This window comes from Triticum aestivum, chromosome 1A (genome assembly GCF_018294505.1).
Source record: "Triticum aestivum cultivar Chinese Spring chromosome 1A, IWGSC CS RefSeq v2.1, whole genome shotgun sequence".
NCBI lineage: Eukaryota > Viridiplantae > Streptophyta > Magnoliopsida > Poales > Poaceae > Triticum > Triticum aestivum.
Genome location: NC_057794.1, coordinates 62,909,309 through 62,914,397, shown reverse-complemented (window position 1 = coordinate 62,914,397; position 5,089 = coordinate 62,909,309).

The following is a 5,089-nucleotide window of genomic DNA, read 5'->3' as shown; positions in this document are numbered from 1 at the left end:
TGCATCCTGAGCAATTGGCGTCAATGGACGACCAATGCTGATGAGTTTGCTGTTCATGAGAACAGGAGATGATGCCAGTTGGTGCTTGATCTGGGGAAGGACTTCATCATCATCTACATTGTCGCGATGACCAATGTCTTCAGCTGTGATGGGGTCAGCAGCTGGAATGTCTTCAGCTTCAGGAGCCTCTGTGGAAGCAGGCTCATGAAGTACTAATAACCCACAAGTATAGGGGATCGCAACAGTTTTCGATAAGTAAGAGTGTCGAACCCAACGAGGAGCTAAAGGCAGAACAAATATTCCCTCAAGTTCTATCGACCACCGACACAACTCTACGCATGCTTGACGTTCGCTTTACCTAGAACAAGTATGAAACTAGAAGTACTTTGTAGGTGTTATTGGATAGGTTTGCAAGATAATAAAGATTACGTAAATAAAAAGTAGGGGCTGTTTAGGTAAATACACAACTAAGTTAGTTTTAGTAAAGAGATTCTTTTTACGAGAAAGTTATTTGTCCCTAGGCAATCGATAACTAGACTGGTAATCATTATTGCAATTTTATATGAGGGAGCGACATAAGCTAACATACTTTCTCCACTTGGATCATATGCACTTATGATTGGAACTCTAGCAAGCATCCGCAACTACTAAAGATCATTAAGGTAAAACCCAACCATAGCATTAAAGCATCAAGTCCTCTTTATCCCATACGCAACAACCCCCTTACTCGGGTTTGTGTTTCAGTCACTCACGCAACCCACTATAAGCGAATCATGAACGTATTGCAACACCCTACAGCGGGGATCCCTCACGCTTGCGCGACATGGAGAGCACCATAGGACATCACAAATAATAAAACATGCAACTCAAACCAATCTTGATCATCAAATAGCCCATAGGACAAAACGGATCTACTCAAACATCATAGGATAGCCATACATCATTGGGAAATAATATATAGCATTGAGCACCATGTTTAAGTAGAGATTACAGCAGGTAAGAGAGAGGTTACACCACTGCATAGAGGGGGGAAGAGTTGGTGATGATGGCGGTGAAGTTGTTGGTGAAGATTGCGGTGATGATGATGGCCACGGCAGCGTTCCAGCGCCACCGGAAGAGAAGGGGAGAGGGGCCCCTTCGTCTTCTTCTTCCTTGACCTCCTCCCTAGATGGGAGAAGGCTTTCACCTCTGGTACTTGGCCTCCATGGCGTGGGAGGGGAGAGAGCCCCTCCGAGATTGGATCTATCTCTATTTGTTTCTGCGTTCTTAGATTCTACCCTTTCACCGTTTCTTATATTCCCGGAGATCCGTAACTCTGATTGGGCAGAAATTTTAACACGATCTCTATCCAGATATTAGCTTTCTTGCGGCAAAAGAAGGGCATCAACCGCCTTACGGGATGGCCACGAGGGTCAGGGGCACGCTTGCCCCCTGCCTCGTGGCCCCATCGGGCATCGTCTCGCGTGGATTTTTCTTCCCAAAAATCATATATATTCCAAAAAAAATATCCATCAGTTTTTATCCCGTTTGGACTCCGTTTGATATGGATATTCTGCAAAATAAAAAACATGCAACAAACAGGAAAAGGCACTGGGCACTGGATCAATATATTAGTCCCAAAAATAGTATAAAAAGTTGCCAAAAGTATATGAAAGTTGTAGAATATTGGCATGGAACAATCAAAAATTATAAATACGACGGAGACGTATCAGCATCCCCAAGCTTAATTCCTGCTCGTCCTCGAGTAGGTAAATGATAAAAAGATAATTTTTAATGTGGAATGCTACCTAGCATAATCTTGATCACATATCGAATCATGGCATGAATATTAAGATACAAGTGATTCAAAGCAATAGTCTATCATTTGACATAAAAACAATAATACTTCAAGCCTACTAATAAAGCAATCATGTCTTTTCAAAATATCATGGCCAAAGAAAGTTATCCCTACAAAATCATATAGTCTGGCTATGCTCCATCTTCACCACACAAAATATTCACACCATGCACAACCCCGATGACAAGCTAAGCAATTATTTCATACTTTTGACATTCTCAAACCTTTTCAACTTTCTCGCAATACATGAGCGTGAGCCATGGACATAGCACTATAGGTGGAATAGAAGGGTGGTTGTGGAGAAGACAAAAAGGAGAAGATAGTCTCACATCAACTAGGCGTATCAATGGGGTATGGAGATGCCCATCAATAGATATCAATGTGAGTGAGTAGAGATTGCCATGCAACAGATGCACTAAGAGCTATAAGTGTATGAAAGCTCAGACTGAAAACTAAGTGGGTGTGCATCCAACTTGCTTGCTCATGAAGACCTCGGGCATTTGAGGAAGCCCATCATCGGAATATACAAGCCAAGTTCTATAATGAAAATTCCCACTAGTATATGAAAGTGATAACTCAAGTGACTCTCTATATGAAGAACATGGTGCTACTTTGAAGCACAAGTGTGGTAAAAGGATAGTAACATTGCCCTTTCTCTCTTTTTCTCTCATTGTTTTGGGGCCTTCACTTTTTTTGGCCTTTCTCTTTTTTTTTCTTTTTTCGTCCGGAGTCTCATCTCGGCTTGTGGGGGAATCATAGTCTCCATCATCCTTTCCTCACTGGGACAATGCTCTAATCATCACACTTTTATTTACTTACAACTCGATACTAGAACAAAGATGTGACTCTATATGAATGCCTCTGGCGGTGTACCGGGATGTGAATGATCTAGCGTAGCAATGACATCAAAAAATGGACAAGCCATGAAAACATCATGCTAGCTATCTTACGATCATGCAAAGCAATATGACAATGATGCTCAAGTCATGTATATGATGATGATGGAAGTTGCGTTGCAATATATCTCGGAATGGCTATGGAAATGCCATGATAGGTAGGTATGGTGGCTGTTTTGAGGAAGGTATATGGTGGGTTTAAGGTACCGGTGAAAGTTGCGCGATACTAGAGAGGCTAGCAATGATGGAAGGGTGAGAGTGCGTATAATCCATGGACTCAACATTAGTCATAAAGAACTCACATACTTATTGCAAAAATCTATTAGTCATTGAAACAAAGTACTACGTGCATGCTCCTAGGGGGATAGATTGATAGGAAAAGACCATCGCTCATCCCGGCCACCACTCATAAGGAAGACAATCAATAAATAAATCATGCTCCGACTTCATCTCATAACGGTTCACCATACGTGCATGCTACGGGAATCAAAAACCTCAACACAAGTATTTCTACTAATCCACAACTACCCACTAGCATGACTCTAATATCACCATCTTTATATCGCAAAACTATTGCAAGGAATCAAACATATCATATTCAGTGATCTACAAGTTTTATGTATGATTTTATGACTAACCATGTGAATGACCAGTTCCTGTCATCTCTCTAAATAGATATAAGTGAGGCAAGAGAGTTTAATTCTTTCTACAAAAGATATGCCTACGCTCTAACAAATATAAGTGAAGGAAAAGAACATTCTACAAATGGCAATTTTCTATGTAAAGAGAAACAGGCAATCCAAACTTCAAATGATATAAGCGAAGCACATGAAGCATTCTATAAAGCCATACTCAAAAGATATAAGTGAAGTGGAATGAGAATTCTATAAATCAATCAAGGAATATCTCATACCAGCATGTTGCATAAAAGAAAAATGAAAACTAAATGCAAAATACGCTCCAAGATTGCACATATCGCATGAACGAAACGAATCCGAAAACATACCGATACTTGTTGAAGAAAGAGGGGATGCCTTCCGGGGCATCCCCAAGCTTAGACACTTGAGTCTCCTTGAATATTTACTTGGGGTGCCTCGGGCATCCCCAAGCTTGAGCTCTTGCCTCTCTTCCTTCTTCTCACATCGAGACCTTCTCGATCATCGAACACTTCATCCACACAAAACTTCAACAGAAAACTCGGTAAGATCCGTTAGTATAATAAAGCAAATCACTACTCTAAGTACTGTTGCAAACCAATTCATATTTTTTTTGCATTGTGTCTACTGTAGTATAACTTTTCCATGGCTTAATCCACTGATTAAATCGTTAGTTTCATCAAAACAAGCAAACTATGCATCAAAAACAGAATCTGTCTAAAACAGAACAGTCTTTAACAATCTGAACATTCACCATACTTATGATACTTTAACAATTCTGCAAAAATTAGGAAAAATAAACAATTTCTAAAGAAAGATAGTGCAAAAAGAATCAGAACCATTTGACGTTCCAGTAAAAAAATGAAAAATCCTGCACTATAGCCAAAGTTTCTGTCCTGCACCGTGCAAACCAACAAGCAAAGTAAACATCCTAAAGGCAAACTTTGGCACATTATTTTTATTTTTTAAACTTTGTAAAATCACACAACAGAAATAAATGACTCTCTAAAGCTTTCGGGTTGTCTCCCTGGAAGCGCTTTCTTTAAAGCCATTAAGCTAGGCATATAGTGCTCAAGTAATGAATCCACCCGGATCCCAAGGTATATCAAAGCCAATTTTAATTAACAATGATTTGTAATTTAGTAGTGAGCACAAAGTAAAATATATCATGCGACAACGAAGTATAACTCTCTTCTTATGCATCGGCATGTCATAAAAGAACAATTCATGCACACATAGTAAAGACCAATGCATAGTATAAACAGTTTCTTGCAATTTTATCGTATTGGAAACATAGAGAGGTGGAGATATAGTTCCTTTATCATAATAATTGCAAGTAGGAGCAGCAAGCACATGCATATTATATCTATCAAAATCATCATGTGTAGTAGTAAAAGGCAACCCATCAATATAATCCTTAATAAGCACAAACTTCTCTGGTATAGTGTAGTTTGGAGAATTCAAAAAGATAATAGGACTATCATGTGTGGGTGCAATAGCAACAATTTCATGTTTAACATAAGGAACTATAGAAAGTTTATCTCCATAATCATAATTCATATTGGCATCTTGGCCACAAGCATAGCAAGCATCATCAAAAAGGGATATTTCAAAAGAATCAACGGGATCATAGCAATTATCATAGCATTCATCCTTCGGTAAGCACGAAGGGAAATTAAACAATGTATGAGTTGAAGAAT